A 19237-nucleotide genomic window follows, 5' to 3' on the forward strand; every position below is an offset into this window, starting at 1 on the left:
ACAACAACGGGTCCACATACGTTCTGGACATTGGGGGGAAAGAGGAGGTTTTCACGGTGGACCGACTCAAACCAGCTCATGTGGGCTTGGCGCAGCCGGTCGAGGTTCAGGCACCGCAGCGCAGAGGCAGACCTCCCAAACAGAGGCTGATCCAGACTGTGGACATTGGGGGGTGTATTGCCGGTTCTGTGGGGGGGGGGGGGGTGTTATGTGGCGACCCACTTTCTGCACCAGCGAACCGACTCACAAATAGCCAGTGCGAGGGAGGAGACTTTGGTAATACACCTCTGATGTCATTTCCGCCTGGAGAGGGCAGGCGCTAGGGATTAAATGCCAGCGCCGCGAAGTTTGAATAAACTAGTCTCCAAATGTCTTACCGACTGCGTGTCGTTATTTCAGCACTGTGTGTAGCACATCGCTACACTCTGCTATTTAAAAAGGGTGGGAGGCAGCAGAAAGGAAACTATAGACCTGTTAGCCTGACATCAGTGGTTGGGAAGTTGTTGGAATTGACTGTTAGGGATGAGATTATGGAGTACCTGGAGGCACACGACAAGATATGCAAAGCCAGCATGGTTTCATGAAAGAAAAATCCTGCCTGACAAACTTACTGCAATTCTTTTGAGGAAGTTACAAGCAGGGTAGACAAAGGAGATGCCGTAGACACGGTGTACTTGGATTTTCAGAAGGCCTTTGATAAGGTACCACACATGAGGCTGCTTAGCAAGATAGAATTATAGGGAAGTTATTAGCATAGGTTGAGCATTGGCTGGTCAGCAGAAAACAGAGTGGGAATAGAAGGATCCTATTCTGGCTGGCTGCTGGTTACCAGTGGAGTTCCACAGGGGTCGGTGTTGGGACCACTGCTTTTTACGATGTATGTCGATGATTTGGACTACGGTGTTAATGGATTTGTGGCTAAATTTGCCGACGATAGAAAGATAGGTGGAGGAGCAGGTAGTGTTAAGGAAACAGTGAGCCTGCAGAGAGACTTAGATAGTTTAGGGAAAAGTGGTAAATGAAATACAATGTTGGTATGTATGTTGTGTATGGTCATGCACTTTAGTGGAAGAAATAAACGGGCGGACTAGTACTTAGATGGGGAGAGAATTCAAAATGCAGAGATGCAAACGGACTTGGGAGTCCTTGTGCAAGATTCCCTAAAGGTTAACCTCCAGGTTGAGACTGTTGTGAAGAGGATGAATGAAATGTTGACATTACATCTAGAAGATACAGTCCGCCCTCCTTATCCACGGATTCTGTGTGAGTGGATTCAACCAACCACAGATCGGGGAAAACCTGTAAGTTCTCTCTCCAGCACTCATTGTTTGAGCATGTACAGACTATTTTTTCTTGTCATTATTCCCTAAACAACTATTTACATAGTATTAGGTATTATAAGTAATCTAGAAATCACTTAAAAGTACAGGCAGTCCCCGGGTTATGAATAAGGTCCATTCCTGAGTCCATCTTTAAGTCGGATTTGAAGTCGGAACAAGTACATCCGGTATTATTCAGCGTCAGTTAGTTAAACGTTTTCCTTAGTATATAGTACGTATTTTATCTTTCTATGCATCTAAAACACTTAAGAAACACGTATTTCAATAATTAAACCACTACGTTGCTTAGTAATAATTGTAGCTTTCATCGGGGCAGGGACTTTCAAATGCTCCATTAAAATTGTTCCAATCGTTGACCGACTATAGCGTATCGCTTTTCCAATGACCGATGGCGTTTCACCTCTTTCCGATCGCTTTATTACTTCCACCTTATTTTCAACTGTGATTGTGATCATTCTCGTGAATAGAAACACTGCGGATTCAGAGCTGCGCCGCCAGGTCCTAATGTCCACTGCACTGAAAAATGTTAAATAAAGTCCAGCGTTCCACTGAGTCCTAAAGACCACCACACTGAGACAGGTTAAATAAGGGACTTGAGCATCCGCGTTTTTTTGGTATCCGCGGGGGGGGGGGGTCTTGGAACCAATATATTCTATGCAGTCGGCCCTCCTTATCCACAGATTCAGCATGCTCGAATTCAACCAACCACAAATCACGAAAACTTCACTTGTTGTTCAAGCACGTAGACTTTTTTTTCTTGTCATTATTCCCTAAACAATGCAGTATAACATCCATTTTACATAGCATTTATATTGTATTAGGTATTATAAGTAATCCAGAGATTATTTAAAATATACGGGAGGATGCGCGTGGGTTATCGTGCATCAGGATCGAAAAAAATCGCAAGTTCTCTTACTAAATAAGTCGGAACAGGTACATCCGGTATTATTTAGCATCAGTTAGTCAAACGTTTGTCTTAGTATATAGTATATATTTTACCTTTCTATGCATATAAAACATTTAAGATCGTATGTTTCAGCGCCGGGCTCAGGAACTGAAGTTCTCGGGACAGATCACTCCCTACTACGCTCTCCACCGTGCCGGGTTGATGTGGAGGATCAAAAACTCAAAATCCCAAAACCTAATATTAAACCACTGCGTTGCTTAGTACTAATTGTAGCTTTCATCAGGGCAGCGCCTCTCACTTTTTCCTTTAAAATTATTCTGATCGTTGACCAACGTAGCCTAACGCTTTTCCAATGACGTTTCACCTCTTTCCGATCGCTTTATTATTTTCACCTTATTTTCGATTGTGATTATTTTCGTGAACAGAAACACTGCGCATTCAGAGCTCTGGCGCCCGGTCCTAATGTCCATCGCACTGAGACAGGTTAAATAAGGTCTGGGGTTCCGCTGGGTCCTAAGGTCCCCCAGATTGAGACAGGTTGAATAAGGGACTGACTATCCACAAATTTTGGTATCCGTGAGGGGTCCCGGAACCAATCCCCTGTGGATAAGGAGGGCCAACTGTACCTTCTAGAGGTATAGAATATAAAAGCAGGGATGTGATGTTGAGGCTCTATAAGGCACTCGTGAGACCACACTTAGGTATATTGTGTGCAGCTTTGGGCTTCTTATTTTAGAAAGGATATACTGACATTGGAGAGGGTTCAGAGAAGATTCACAAGAATGATTCCAGGAATGAAAAGGTTACCGTATGAGGAATGTCTGGCAGCTCCTGGGCTGTAATCCATGGACCAGGAGAATGAGGGGGACCTCACAGAAACATTCCAAATGTTAAAAGGCTTAAGCAGAGTAGATATGGCAAAGTTATTTCCCATGGTACAGGATTCTAGGACAAGAGGGCACGACTTCAAAATTGAAGGACATCCTTTTAGAACTGAGATCTATGGAATTTGCTGCCATAGGCGGCTGTGGAGGCCAAGTCATTGGGTGTATCATTAGCCAGGGCATCAAGGGTATGGGGTGAAAGCAGGGGAGTGGAGATGACTGGAAGAATTGGATCAGCCCATGATTCTATGGCAGAGAACTGTCTCGATGGGCCGAAAGACCTACATCTGCTCCTATATCTTATGGTCTAACATTGTGGGTCAAAGGACCCTGTGTGTTGTACTGTTCCATGTTCTACGTTACTAGAACAGTGCATCTTCAACAACTCTCCACCTTCAACAGGACAGTCAGGCCTTCAGTGCCCCCCCACCTACATACACCACAGTGGGAGGCACCTTGAACAAGGGGTCCCACGTCACAAGGAATTTCAAGTCAACAAATCTCATACTTCGCTGGCTCTTTCCTCAGCTCCTATTGACTCCAGCAATTAACTGCGGCAATGGAGCCACTGGCTCCCCAGGGTACAGTCTTCGATTTACATCGATCTTACATTGTCACAAACAGCAACATGGGGGGGGGGGGGGGGGGTGGCTACAGAGACTGGTAGAGGGCCACAGAGTCAGGGAGAGGTGCAGTTTCCAGAGGGGGGGAGGTTACACAAGAAGGATATACGGGAGGAAGGGTGACCCAGAGACAGGGAGGGACACGGGTTAAACTAAGATTTGAAAGTAGAGCAGAGCTTTGAAACTGAGGAACTGCTTTCCGAAGACCCAGTTGCTGAGAGGAATAAATTCCGAAACTCCAGTACTGTGCAACAGATCTGTGGAATGATCAGGGGGGGGGGGGGGGGGGGGTTGAGAATGAAGAGGTAGGGCTGGAAAGGGTTGGCCAGGAGAGCACAAGGCATTGTTCTCAAGAACTGGTCCCTGAAAGATTTAATGGGATGCTTCCTGAATTAGAGAATATGCCTTATGCGGAAAGGGAGGGTTTTTTTCCTGGGAGCAATGGACAATGATCAGGCTGCTTAATAAAGCTAATTAAGATGAAAATAGATCATCCCCACAGTCCTGATTAAGAAGTTACAGAACCTGGGCCTCTGCACCTCCCTCTGCAATTGGATCCTTGACTTCCTAGCCGGAGACCACAATCTGTGCAGATTGGTGATAGTATCTTCTCCTTGCTGACGATCAACACTGGTGCACCTCACTGTTCTACTCTCTCTATACCCATGACTGTGTGGCTCAGCATAGCTCAAATACCATCTATACATTTGCTGATGATACAACTGTTGTTGGTAGAATCTCAGATAGTGACGAGAGGGCATACAGGAGCGAGATATGCCAACTAGTGGAGTGGTGTCACAGCAACAGTCTTGCACTCAACATCAGAAAGTCGAAAGAGCTGATTGTGGACTTCAGGAAGGGTAAGACGGAGAAACACATACTAATCCTCATAGAGGGAGCAGAAGTGGAGAGAGTGAGCAGTTTCAAGTTCCTGGGTATCAAGATCTCTAAAGACCTAACCTGGTCCCAACATATCAATGAAGTTATAAAGAAGGCAAGACAGTGACTATACTTCATTAGGAGTTTGAAAAGATTCGGTATGTCAACAAAACACTCAAAAACTTCTATAGATGTACCGTGGACAGCATTCTGACAGGCCGCATCACTGTCTGGTATTTTGGGGGGTGGGGGTGGTGGCTACTGCACAGGACTGGAAGAAGCTGCAGAGGGTCATAAATTTAGCCAGCTCCATCTTGGATAATAGCCTACAAAGTTCTAGGAGTGGTGTCTCAGAAAGGCAGCGTCCATTATTAAGGACGTCCAACACCCAGGGCATACCCGTTTCTCACTGTTACCATCAAGTAGGAGATACAGAAGCCTGAAGGCACACACTCAGCGATTCAGGAACAGCTTCTTCCCCTCTGCTATCCGATTCCTAAATGGACACTGATCCTGTGAACACTACCTCACTTTTTAAATATATATTATTCCTGTTTTTGCATTTTTAATCTATTCCGTATATGTATACTGTAACCGGTTTACTTGTTATTTTTATTCTTTTTTTCTGTATTATGTATTGCATTGAACTGCTGCTAAGTTAACAAAATTCATGACACACGCCAGTGATAATAAACCTGATTCTGATAGCATGGACATCCCATGCCTTATATGCAGTATTGCAATGACTAATACCAGAGGGCACCCTGAACTAAGTTTAGGAGATGTCAATGTTTTTTTTTGTTTTTCAAAGAGTGGTATTTTTGTCCAGTGTAGTATTAGAGGCTGATAGATCAGAGAGATAAGAAGATTCTTATACAGACACAAGAATGTGAGAAAAATGAAGGCTTATGGGCTACGCAGGAGGGGTTAGACTGAAGGGCCCATACTGTGCTGTACTGATCTGTTATACATGACTTACTCCAACGAAAAAGTCCATTCTTGTTCAAAGTCTCATTGTGATTCAAGCCCTCCAGAATCCTTGCAGTACTCTCTCCAGCTCAATAAAATTCTTCCTTTAGTGGTCCGAGCTACACTCAATATTCCAAGTGTGGCCCAAGCAACCATCTGAACAACCTGCTGGGTCCAGTATCTCCTCATTCAGCAGACTTACCAGCAAGAACATCTGGTATCACAATTCCCCATGTACAACCCACTGTTTACAAGTCTACCAATTGAAATAGATGACCCCTACAGACTGTCAAGTGAAGTGTCGCCTCACCTGGAAGGACTGTTTGGGGCCCTGAATGGTAGTGATGTAGGAGGCATAGAGGCAGATGTAGCACTTGTTCAACTTGCAAGGTTAAGTGCCAGGAGGGAGATCAGTGGGCAGTGGGGAGGGACGAATGGACAAGGGAGTCCTGTAGGAAGCGATCCCTGCAGAAAGCATAAAGTGTGTGGAGGGGAGGGAGGGAGGGAGGGAGGGAAAGATGTGCTTGGTGGTGGGATCCCACTGGAGAAGGCATAAGTTATGAAGAATTACGTGCTGGACGCAGAGGTCAGTGAGGTGGTAGGTGAGGACAAGAGGAACCCTACCCCTGACTGGCGGAAGGATGGGGTGAGAGCAGACATGCGCAAAACAATTAAGGGCAGCACTGATAGTGGAGGAAGGGGAGCCCCTTTCTTTGAAGCAAGACATCTCCTTCATTCTAGAATGAAAGCCTCATCCTGAGAGCAGGTGTGGCAGAGAAGAAATTGAGAGAAGCGCTAACATTTTTCTAAGTAACAAGGTGGGAAGAGGTATAGTCCAGGTAGCTGTGTGAGTCAGTGGGTTTATATTAGACATCAGCTGTCTCCAGAGATAGAGAAAGGGAAGGGAGGTGTCAGAAATGGACCAGGTAAATTTAAGGGCAGGGTAGAAGTTGGAGGCGAAGTTGCTGAAGTCGACGAGCTCCACGTAGGTGCAGGAAGCAGTACCAATGCAGTCATCGGGGAGTGATATAACCATATAACCATATAACAATCACAGCACGGAAACAGGCCATTCCGGCCCTCCTAGTCCGTGCCAAACTCTTAATCTCACCTAGTCCCACCTACCCGCACTCAGCCCATAACCCTCCACTCCTTTCCTATCCATATACCTATCCAATTTTACCTTAAGTGACACAACTGAACTGGCCTCTACTACTTCTACAGGAAGCTCATTCCACACAGCTATCACTCTCTGAGTAAAGAAATACCCCCTCGTGTTTCCCTTAAACTTTTGCCCCCTAACTCTCAAATCATGTCCTCTCGTTTGAATCTCCCCTACTCTCAATGGAAACAGCCTATTCACGTCAACTCTATCTATCCCTCTCAACATTTTAAATACCTCGATCAAATCCCCCCTCAACCTTCTACGCTCCAATGAATAGAGACCTAACTTGTTCAACCTTTCTCTGTAACTTAAGTGCTGAAACCCAGGTAACATCCTAGTAAATCGTCTCTGCACTCTCTCTAATTTATTGATATCTTTCCTATAATTCAGTGACCAGAACTGTACACAATATTCCAAATTTGGCCTTACCAATGCCTTGTACAATTTTAACATTACATCCCAACTTCTGTACTCAATGCTCTGATTTATAAAGGCCAGCGTTCCAAAAGCCTTCTTCACCACCCTATCTACATGAGACTCCACCTTCAGGGAACTATGCACTGTTATTCCTAGATCTCTCTGTTCCACTGCATTCCTCAATGCCCTACCATTTACCCTGTATGTTCTATTTGGATTATTCCTGCCAAAAAGTAGAACCTCACACTTCTCAGCATTAAACTCCATCTGCCAACGTTCAGCCCATTCTTCTAACCGGCATAAATCTCCCTGCAAGCTTTGAAAACCCACCTCATTATCCACAACACCTCCTACCTTAGTATCATCAGCATACTTACTAATCCAATTTACCACCCCATCATCCAGATCATTTATGTATATTACAAACAACATTGGACCCAAAACAGATCCCTGAGGCACCCCGCTAGTCACCGGCCTCCATCCCGATAAACAATTATCCACCACTACTCTCTGGCATCTCCCATCTAGCCACTGTTGAATCCATTTTATTACTCCAGCATTAATACCTAACGACTGAACCTTCTTAACTAACCTTCCATGTGGAACTTTGTCAAAGGCCTTGCTGAAGTCCATATAGACTACATCCACTGCCTTACCCTCGTCAACATTCCTCGTAACTACTTCAAAAAATTCAATAAGGTTTGTCAAACATGACCTTCCACGCACAAATCCATGCTGGCTACTCCTAATCAGATCCTGTCTATCCAGATAATTATAAATACTATCTCTAAGAATACTTTCCATTAATTTACCCACCACTGATGTCAAACTGACAGGTCTATAATTGCCAGGCTTACTTCTAGAACCCTTTTTAAACAATGGAACCACATGAGCAATACGCCAATCCTCCGGCACAATCCCTGTTTCTAATGACATCTGAAAGATCTCCGTCAGAGCTCCTGCTATCTCTACATAAACTTCCCTCAAGGTCCTGGGGAATATCCGGTCAGGACCCGGAGATTTATCCACTTTTAAATTTCTTAAAAGCGCCAGTACTTCCACCTCTTTAATTGTCATAGGTTCCATAACTTCCTTACTTGTTTCCCACACCTTACACCATTCAATATCCTTCTCCTTAGTGAATACCGAAGAGAAGAAATCGTTCAAAATCTCTCCCATCTCCCTCGGCTCCACACATAGCTGACCACCCTGATTCTCTAAGGGACCAATTTTATCCCTCACTATCCTCCTGCTTTTAATATAACTGTAGAAGCCTTTCGGATTTACTTCCACCTTATTTGCCAAACCAAACTCGTAACTTCTTTTAGCTTTTCTAATCTCTTTCTTAAGTTTCCTTTTACATTCTTTATATTCCTCGAGCAATTCCTTTACTCCATGCTGCCTATATCTATTGTAGACATCCCTCTTTTTTCGAACCAAGTTTCTAATATCCCTTGAAAACCATGGCGCTTTCAAACCTTTAACCTTTCCTTTCAACCGAACAGGAACATAAAGATTCTGTACCCTCATAATTTCACCCTTAAATGACCTCCATTTCTCTATTACATCCTTCCCATAAAACAACTTGACCCATTCCACTCTCTCTAAATCCCTGCGCATCTCCTCAAAGTTAGCCTTTCTCCAATCAAAAATCTCAACTCTAGGTCCAGTCCTGTCCTTCTCCATAATTATATTGAAGCTAATGCTATTGTGATCACTGGACCCGAAGTGCTCCCCAACACATACATCTGTCAGCTGACCTATCGCATTCCCTAACAGGAGATCCAACACTGCCCCATCTCTAGTCGGTACTTCTATGTATTGTTGCAAAAAGCTATCCTGCACACATTTCACAAACTGTCGGTTTGTGTCAGTTTAGGCTTGGCACATCCATTTAGCCAACAAACAGGTAGGCATAGATGGGACCCATGCGAGTGCCCACGGCTACACCTTTTGTTTGAAGTATGTGGGAGGAGCTGAAAAAGAAATTATTACGAGGTCAAGCTCTGCTAGACAGAAGACAGTGGTGGTGGACAGAAGCTGGTTGCGTCCGGAAATAAAAAGAACTCTGAAGCCTTCCTGGTGGAGAATGGAGGTGTATAGGAACTGGACATCGATAGTGAAAATGATCAGAGCCAAGGAACTTGAAATCACTGAAAAGATCAAGAGCATGTAAAGTGTCACGGATGTATGTGGGATTCAGTCGTCCCCATTCTTTCTCAGTCCTGAAGAAGGATATTGGCTCGAAACATTGACTCTTTATTTTTTTCCCCATAGATGCTGCCTGACCTGCTGGGTTCTTCCAACATTTTGTGTGTTGCTTGGATTTCCAGCATCTGCCGATTTTCTGATCTTGGTGTTGCAGAGTAGTTGGTGTTGGGTCGGCTACTTTCCACCTTACGTTGATAATCTGGATGCAGCCTTTTATTTACCCAGAGATACAGTGCAGAGTAGGCCCTTCCAGCCACAATAACCAGCAACTCCTGGCAATCTCATAACCTAATCATGCAGAAATTTACAATGACCATTAACCTACCTAGTACATCTTTGGACTGTGTGAGGAAACCAAAGCACACGAGGAAAACTCACATTCCACATGCTGTGGCCAAGATTGCAGTTGATAAAGATAGGTAGAGGGGTAGACAATGTTGAGGAAGCATTAAGTCTACAGGAAGACCTAGAGAATGGGCAAAGTAGTGGCAGATGGAATACAGTGTAGGTAACTGTATGGACATGCATTTGGTAGCAGGAATTGAGGCATAGATTTTCTAAATGGAGCAATTTCAGAATTCTGAACGGACAGTGAACAATACCTCATGACTCTTTTTACACTAACTTGTTAACATACACTTCTTACAGTAATTTAGTTATGTATGGCAGTGTATTGCTGCCACATAACAACAAATTTCACGACATATGCCAGTGATACTAAACATGATACGAGAAAATCTGCAGATGCTGGAAACTAAACCTGATTTTGAAATGCCGATACAAAAGGACTTAGGAGTCCTAGTGTAGAATTCCCTACAGATTAACTTGCAGGTTGAGTAAGTGGTCTGGAAGGTAAATGCAATGTCAGCGTTCATTTTGAGAGAACTAGAATATAAGCAAGGATGTCTTTAGTCACCACATTTGGAGTGCCATGAGCAATTCTGGGCTCCTTATCTAAGAAAGGATGTTCTGGCATTGGACAGTCCAGAGGAGATTTACAAGAATGATCTCAGGAACGGAAGGATTAACAGATGAGGAATATTTTTAATGGCTCCAGGCTCATTGGAGTCTAATTGAATGGGGGGTGAGGGGGGAAGGATCTCATTGCAACCCATCGAATATTTAAAGGTCTAGATAAAGTGGATGTGAAGAGGATGCTTTCAATTATGGAGGGAAGGTCTATGATCAGAGGGCAAAGCTTCAGCTTAGAAGGAGCTCATTAGATGAGGAGGAATTTCTTAATCTTTGGAATTCATTGCCATAGTAGAGGCATATTTAGAGCGGAGGTTAATAGGTCTTTTATTAATAAAGGTGTCAAAGGTAGGAGGATGGGGTTGAGAAGGAAATTAAATCAGCCACGTGGAGCAGGCTTGATGGGCCTAATTTCCTAATTCTGCTGTCTTACAGTCTTAATTGATGGAAAAGGTGAACAAAAGGAGGAGAGGCTGAGTGGATTGACAGGGTGTGGGGAAAGGAACACAAAGGGAGCAGGTTATCCGTTAGCATAAAATTCGATGTTCAAACTTGCTAAACAGAAGGGATTTTCAATAAGCTTTAAAGAGTGCAGAGAAAACTGACATACCTATTGCCAAGACTCGAGTTACAGAAAAGGATGAACAGGTTAGGGAATTGGCAGAGCTCATCTCATTGGGTATAAAGTGGAGGTTGATAAGTGCACGGATTAATAAGGGTGTCAAAAGAAGGCAGAAGAATGAGGTTGAGAGGGGAAATAAATCAACCATGATTATATGGCGGAATACTCAGTGAGCTGACTGGCCTAATTCTGCTCCTATATCCTGGGGCACAGGAGAATGTGGAGAGATCTTATAGAGGTATAAACAATCATGAGGGTTACAGATGGGGTGAATGCTAACAGGAGATCTCCCCTCAGGTGGGCAAGAACTAGAAATCACAGGTTTAGAGTGAAAGGTGAAATATTTAAGGGGAGTCTGATGGGGAAATGCCTTCACTCAGAGTGTGAAACAAGCTACCAACAAAAGTGGTAGATGTGGGTTCAAATGTGACATTTAAGGGAAGTTTGGACAGGCACACTGATGGGGGAGGTATGAAGGGATGGGACAAGGCAGAAAACTAGGCCAGTAACTGGATGGGCCTAAGGGCCTGCTTTCATGCTTCAGTCTCTATGACTAACCAGCATCTTTCAGAGAGTAAACAGCTCCTTTGGGCTGGCCATTATAAGCTCCTTTGCCTGCATTTGTCCCAGATGCCCCTCAAACATACCTCCCGGTGTGTGATTTAAACAATGTAATTGTGCCCACATCTGTACATCCACTGGCAGTTCCTTCCATATCCATATACCCTCTTGGTTGGAAAAAACTTGCCCCACGGGCCCCCCCCCCATGAAACCTGTCAACTTAAACCAGTTGTTTTGGACAATCCACTACCACGAACATATCAAGGTGGCATGCTTCATTAAAGACCCTCACCATCTGAGACATGACCTCTACTCATTACTACCATCAGGGAAGAGGTAAAGGAGCCCTGAGGACCTGAACCTGAAGAGGAATTCAGGACAGGCCATCACATTCCCAAACAGTCCATGAATACTATTTCACTATTCCTCTATTTTCTTCTTGTCATTCGTAACAATTTGTTTTGTGCAGGACTTCTGCCACAGTGACATTCTGCATGTCAATAATGATAAGCCTGATCCCTACTGGGGGGGGGGGGGGGGGGGGAGAAGAAGAGAAGAAACTATAGCCAAACACCTTATCCAGGCCCCTCATGATTCTACAAGCTCAGGCCTTGTAGTGCTGAGGAAGCAATGTGATTGCAACAGTACTTAGACAAGTTGGAAGAATGGGCAAAAAAAGTGGCAGGTGGAATAGTGTTGGGAAAGGTTGCGATAATGCAACCTTTTTCCTGCTGGTAAAAGGAACAATGGTGCAGACTATTATTTAAATGGAGAGAAGATTCAAACATCGGAGGTGTAGAGGGACTCATGCAAAACTCCAAGGAAATTAATTTACAGGTTGAGTCTGTGGTAAAGGCAAATTTATTTCAAAGGGAACAGAACATGAAAGCAAGGAGATAATGCTGAGGCTTTAAGACACTGGTCAGGCCACACTTGAAGTACTGTCAACAGTTTTGTGCCCCATATCTCAGAAAGGATGTGTTGCCATTGGAGAGTCCAGAGAAGGTTCACGTGGATGATTCTGGGAATTAAGTGATTAACATACGAGGAGCATTTGACAGCTTGGGCCCATACTCGCTGGAATTTAGAAGAATGTGGGGGATTTCATTGAAAACTACCAAATATTGACAGGACTAGATAGGGTGGATGTGAAGAGGATGTGTCCTATGGTGGGGGTATCCAGGACTAGAGGGCACAGCCTCAACATTGAAGGGTGACCTTTTAAAACAGAGGTGAGGATTTTTTTTGCTGGAGGGTAGTAAATCTGTGGAATGCTCTGCCAGAGACCAAGTCCCTGGGTAAAGTTTCCTGATATGACCAGAAGACAGGTGTATAGGGTTAGTGGGATCCAGGATCAGTCATGGAGCCGCAGAACAGACTCAATGGGCTGAATGAACTGATTCTGCTCCTATGTGTTAGGATAGGAGAGGCAGCCATTCTCCTTTCTCCCATAGCTCCAGACTGAAACCAGACAGCAACCAGGCCCAAATTGTGCCAAAGGTCAAATGACTAACACCAAGGCTGGTTGACTGTTATAAGATTCAACACACAGATAAGGAAAGCACTTTCTTATAAGAAATAAACGTACGCAGATTTAAATCCTCCGCTCTTGTAGGGATTAGGAGAGAGGGCAATGGGGGGGGGGGGTGAAACAAAAGAGAACACTTGTAGGAGTAGGAGGGACCCTCACCACCAACCAAAGCGAATATGCTAAACACTCGGCTGAAATGAATGGATCTCGACTGTATCTGTGGGAGGAACCGGGCTGCTCTGAAAGCTGACCAAGACAAGCAGCCGACTACACTGCAGTCAATACGGACAGGCTCTTCCTGAGGCAGTGGTCCTTGGGAGAACCGGAAAAGGGATGTCGATGCCGGGAGAAGGAAGGAAGAGAGCAAAAGGCAGCAGGGATTTATACAGCTCCTTTTCGAAAAATGGGAACTTTGACCGAAAACCGTATGTGTGCGTGAGAGAAAGGGAGGGAGGGGTAGCCTAAAGATTGTGATTCAAACCATATATAACGCTAGGGGAAAGACAAGGGAGCGAGGGCTGGGGCTTGGGTGTGATATGTAAAAAATATTACGAGTGCATTATGATTTTTAATTACCACCTCTCTCCACCCCTGCCCCGCCCTGCCAAGGCGTGTTTCATTCCCCTCGACAAGCAAGAGGGTGATGAAACTTACGAAAGGTTCCCAGGGTCAGGATCCCGAAGCCAGCGAGAGGGGACATTCAGCAACTGCGATATCCGTCGAACAAATATACCAAATGCCGAGAAAACCGCCCCCCCCCCAGTAGTTACAGGGCGATAAGGCTTGAATTTTAAATTAGCGCTATTTGCAAAACGTAGCGATTGAAACACATTTAAGGACCTCATGCTTTCAAACCCAACAGAACTGCGGCACTGCAGATTTTAACTGCACAGGAACAGCCGCAGTTAAAAACGCTGCGTTTTTTTCTGTTTCATAAAAGTTCACCATGCAAAAATATTGTAGTGTTTTTAAGTTAAACTTGTACACTGCAGATTACACGTTAAAATGTAGTACGTCAGAAGACTGCAGATCGAAAAACTGAATCAACCAAGCTTAAATTTTTAAAAAAATGGGAGCGCACCAATGCAAATATCAGGTCCAATAGAAGCTGCCAATGCAAAACAATTAAACCTTACAACCGAAACCTTCAATGCAGGAAAACAAGCACACCGGGAATTCAAAACGTTTAACAGCTGAACAAAACGGTGCAAATGATACAGTAAACTCAGATTCCGGAGCTAAACATGCACATTTCAAATTTTGTTCGGTGTAAAAGACGAAGGACCCCAAATGTTGCTTTGGGGACCATAACAATTGCACGATTTGGACTTGGTGGGCAAAACCTGAAAACGTTCAATTAGAATTGTTCAAAGGAAAAGAGGCTGAAAGACTGAACAACTCAAAATGTAACTAAAAGATACAATCACAGGATTGGAAAGACCCCTGGCGTTTTAGTTGCAAAAACGGATAAAACCGCCAATTTTAAAGGAAATTCTGATGCCACTTCAAAAACCGAACAAACCACCAGCGTGTCAAGTTTTAAAAACGGGCTGTTTTAAATTTACAAATATAAACAAAATAATTTACTCAGTGCAGGTGCAAGTTGCACCCATAAAATCCGCACCAAGCAGATTTTATGAAGATTTGGAGACTTTCGCTTTAATTTAATTGTGCACACAGGCTAAAAACACGCAATAAGATCCCATTCCTGAGGCCTGTGTTTTATTTTTACGGAGTATATGCGTGCATGTAGCTGAAGTTTCTTTTTATTACTAAACTTGGTACTTAGAACATACTAAAAGATGTTTCAGAGCAAGGAGTCCCCATGCACACACTTGACCTTACACTCAAACCTCATCGAAAACGTGAACCGATCTTTTGCAAAAACAACTCACCCAAAACGTGAATAACCTTTTGCAAAACAAAACTGGCCCACAACACAGACATTCTTTAGCAAAGACTTTTAAAAACCCCTACACCCCACATTTCCGCGCTACAACAAGAACTAATCGTGCGTGCACAAAAGTTTAAACTCCCTCCCCGTACTGAATTCTTTGCATTGCAAATATTAAAACCCGAATGAATTTCACCGGGGTTTGCGTCCTTGCTACAAAGGTAGGGAGCCGCAGATCTCAGTATTTACAGGAAATAAAGAGTCTGCATGCCCTTCAAGAGACCACCATGCAAATTACACACAAACAATAAAAATACAGCAACGTGCACAATATCACCCACCCTGTAGATCCTTGCAGCTCATTTTATGGACGGAAAAGGAAAGGGGGCAATAGGAAAAAAAGGGGGGGGGAGATGCTGCAAAGAGCTCCCTAGTGCACCACGTGCAGGGAGCCCGGGAGGAGGAGGAGGGGGGGCATAATGACGTCAGCGGACCCCGGGGAAGTAGGGAGGAGGGGGTGAAGAGAAGATGGCGGCGCGGCGCAATCGGCGTCCATCCCCTGTCCCCCTGAGGTGCGGCCGCTCGCCCGCTTGCCCATCTGTGCCCCTCGACCCTCCCCCACCGCCATACGGCACCCTCCACCCCCCGGCTCAGAAGCAGAGGAGGAGGGATCGCCGGTTGAAGGAGGAGGAAGAGGGGGGGGGGGGTGGGTCCCCGGCCTACCTGGGTCTGGCTTCCCTTCTTTCACAAAAATGACCACTCTGCCGGCACCATCCACCCGCGATCGCCCTCAATCCGTGTCCGCCGCGCCCCGCGCTGCTTTTTTGTCCCCGCCCGGGGGGAGGGAAAGAGGTGGCGGCACCCAGATAGCTCGCTGAGGGAAAGGGGGGGGGAACGGCCACAAAATGGCGGAGCCGGCCCGTTGCTGCGGCCTCGCTCTGGGCTCTGACCCCGCCCCTCTTCTTCTTCCTCGCGCCACCCCTCTCCGCTACTTCGCGTTCAGTTTCGCGAGAGCTGGCCGACCTGAGAAGCAGGCTGGGAAATGTAGTCCACTTTCGAGTCTGTCTTATTCTATGTGCAAGTTTAGTTTGCTGTTACATGGAATGAATCCGGTTATACGTCAAAAGTCCATTTTTTTCTGTGTATAATTATATGAAATAGATTCTTGATTAAAGAAATTTGTCAAGAATCCAGTATATTTTCTTGTGCACATGTTTTTTGCCATTCTCAAAAGTAAATGTGGGCTACCTTAATGACTGTCACCCAATAGCACTCACATCGACAGTTATGAAATGCTTTGAGAGGTTGGTCATTACTAGACTGAACTGCTGCCTCAGCGAGGACCCGGACCCACCATAATTTGTTTATCACCACAATAGGTCAATGGCAGACGCAATCTCAGTGGCTCTCCACAAGGCTTTAGACTACCTAGACAACACAAACACCTATGTCAGGATGCTGTTCATCGACTATAGCTCAGCATTTCACACCGTCATTCCCAATATCCTGATTAAGAAGTTGCAGAACCTGGGCCTCTGTACCTCCCTCTGCAATTGGATCCTCGAATTCCTTACCGGACAACCACAGTCTGGGCGGATTAGTGATAACATATCCTCCTTGCTGATGATCCACACTGGTGCACCTCAGGGGTGTGTGCTTAGCCCACTGCTCTACTCTATACACATGACTGTGTGGCTAGGCATAGCTCAAATACCATATACAAATTTGCTGACAATACAACCATTGTTGGTAGAATCTCAGGTGGTGATGAGAGGGCGCACAGGAGTGAGATATGCCAACTAGTGGAATGGTGCCACAGCAACAACCTGGCACACAACGTCAGTAAGACGAAAAAGCTGATTGTGGACTTAAGGAAGGGTAAGACAAAGAAACACATACTAATTCTCATAGAGGGATCAGAAGTGGAGAGAGTGAGCAGCTTCAAGTTTCTGGGCGTCAAGATCTCTGAGGATCTAACCTGGTCTCAACATATTGATGTAGTCATAAAGAAGGCAAGACAGCGGCTATACTTTATTAGGAGTTTGAATAGATTTGGTATGTAAACAAATACATTAAAAAAACTTATATAGTTGTACCATAGAGAGCATTCTGACAGGCTGCATCATTGTCTGGTATGGAGGGGCTACTGCACAGGACTGAAAGAAGCTGCAGAAGGTTGTAAATCTAGTCAGCTCCATCTTGGGTACTAGCCTATAAAGTCCCAGGATATCTTAAGGAGGCGGTGTCTCAGAAGGGCAGCGTCCATTATTAAAGACCTCCAGCACCCAGCGCATGCCCCTTTCTTCCTGTTACCATCAGGTAGGAGGTACAGAAGCGTGAAGGCACACACTCAGCGATTCAGGAACAGCTTCTTCCCCTCCACCATCTAATTCCTAAGTGGACAATGAAACTTTGGATACTACCTCACTTTTAAAAAAAAATACAGTATTTCTGTTTTTGCACATTTTTTAAAAAATGTATTCAATATAGATAATTGATTTACTTGTTTATTTATTACATTTTATTTTATTATTACTATTTTTTTCTCTCTGCTAGATTATGTATCGCATTGAACTGCTGCTGCTAAGTTAACAAATTTCACGTCACATGCCGGTGATAATAAACCCGAGTCTGATTCTGAAATCCTTGACTAGTGGGATTTGTCAAAAGGTGAGTTTATTTGACTGACATTCATTCAGTGGTCACTTTCTTAGGTTCGTGGTCTCCTGCTGCATTAGCCCATCCGCTTCGAGGTTCGACATGTTGTGCATTCAGAGATGCTCTTCTGCACACCACTGTTGTAACGTGTGGTTGTTTGAGTTACTGTCACCTTCCTGACAGCTTCTACCAGTCTAGCCATACTCTTCTGACCTCTCTCATTAGAGCATTTTTTGTCCTTCAGAACTGCCACCCACTGATTTTTTTTTGTTTTTCACACCATTCTCTGTAAACTTTAGAGACAGTTGTGTGTGAAAATCCCAGGAGATCAGCAGTTTCTGAGATACTCAAACCACCCCATCTGACACCAATAATCAGTCCACAGTCAAAGTCACTTAGATCTTATTTCCTCAGAACCTACTCATTCTGATGTTTGGTCTGAACAACAACTGAACCTCTAGACCATGTCTGCATGCTTTTATACATTGATTTGCTGCCACATGATTGGCTGATTAGATAATTGCATTAACGAGCAGATGTACCTAATAAAATGGCCGCTGTATATATCATGAAATTTGTTGTTTTGTGTAAAGACAGAAAAATGACTCTTTAGTTACAATAGATATTGCAAAGGCAGAAACGTGAAATTGTACTCATGGGTTCACAGACCGTTCAGAAGTCTGTTGGCAGAAGGGGAGAACCTGTTGCTGAGTGTGGGTCTTTCGGCTCCTGTACCTCCTCCCTGATGATAATAAAGAGTGTATGTCCCAGACGGTGAGGGTCCTTAATGATAGATGCACCTTCCTGAGGAAATACTTTTTGAAAATGTCCTTGATGGTAGGCAGGGTTTAGCCCTTTACAGTCTCTAGTGATCCTGTGCATTGGAGCCTCCATATGGGGGGGGGGGGGGGGGCGGGGGTGATGCAGCCACTCAGAATGGTCTCCACTATTTATTAGTAGAAGGTTATTCGATTTAAACATCAGAATTTAGAGATGAACTTTGTTTCTGATACGTACATTAAAACATAAAGCAAAATCTAAACAACACACAAAATGCTGGTGGAACATAGCAGGCCAGGCAGCATCTATAAGGAGAAGCACTGTGGATGTTTTGGGCCGAGACCCTTTGTCAGGACATAAAGCAAAATCTGTTGTTTGCATCGTCATTTTTTTTGTTTCACAATGTGCTGGGGACATACAACGATTGTCGCTATGCTTCCGGCACCAACGTGACATGCCCACAGCTCATTAACACTAACCAGACATCTCCTTGTAACATGGGAGGAAATCAGAGCAAACTCACACACTCATGTCGAGAATGTATAAACTCCTTACAAACAACAGCAGGAATTGAACCCTGGTCAGCGATCACTGTCGCTGTAAAGCGACTACAATAATATTGTCCTATGTCCAAATACATACACTGATTCCTTAAAGAGAGGGATTAAACATCCAGTTAATTGCCCTAAGCTTGTTTGCAGTCCTATGCACAAGTACACTATATATGCATAAATACGTATAACGAATCCTTGACTAGAAGCATTTGAGAGAAAAAAACAATTCATTATAGAACATAGGACAGTACAGCTCAGGAACAGGCCATT

The 19237-nt window shown here is 44.4% G+C and overlaps 1 protein-coding gene across 3 annotated transcripts in view; it reads right to left on the reverse strand.

The window, feature by feature from the left end:
* The window catches only part of srcap (Snf2-related CREBBP activator protein), an 84788-nt gene extending 68869 nt beyond the window's left edge, over positions 1 to 15919 (reverse strand). For 2 of the 3 annotated variants that reach the window (XM_073033363.1, XM_073033360.1), the window contains exon 1: positions 15699 to 15919. The gene's annotated coding sequence lies outside the window, so the exon portion shown is untranslated. Of the gene's footprint in view, positions 1 to 15316; positions 15430 to 15698 lie in introns of those variants that run through there. The other variant, XM_073033361.1, reaches the window with a different exon arrangement.
* Between the last annotated feature and the right edge of the window lie 3318 nt (positions 15920 to 19237).

Source organism: Hemitrygon akajei, chromosome 31, assembly GCF_048418815.1.
Source record: "Hemitrygon akajei chromosome 31, sHemAka1.3, whole genome shotgun sequence".
Taxonomy (NCBI): domain Eukaryota; kingdom Metazoa; phylum Chordata; class Chondrichthyes; order Myliobatiformes; family Dasyatidae; genus Hemitrygon; species Hemitrygon akajei.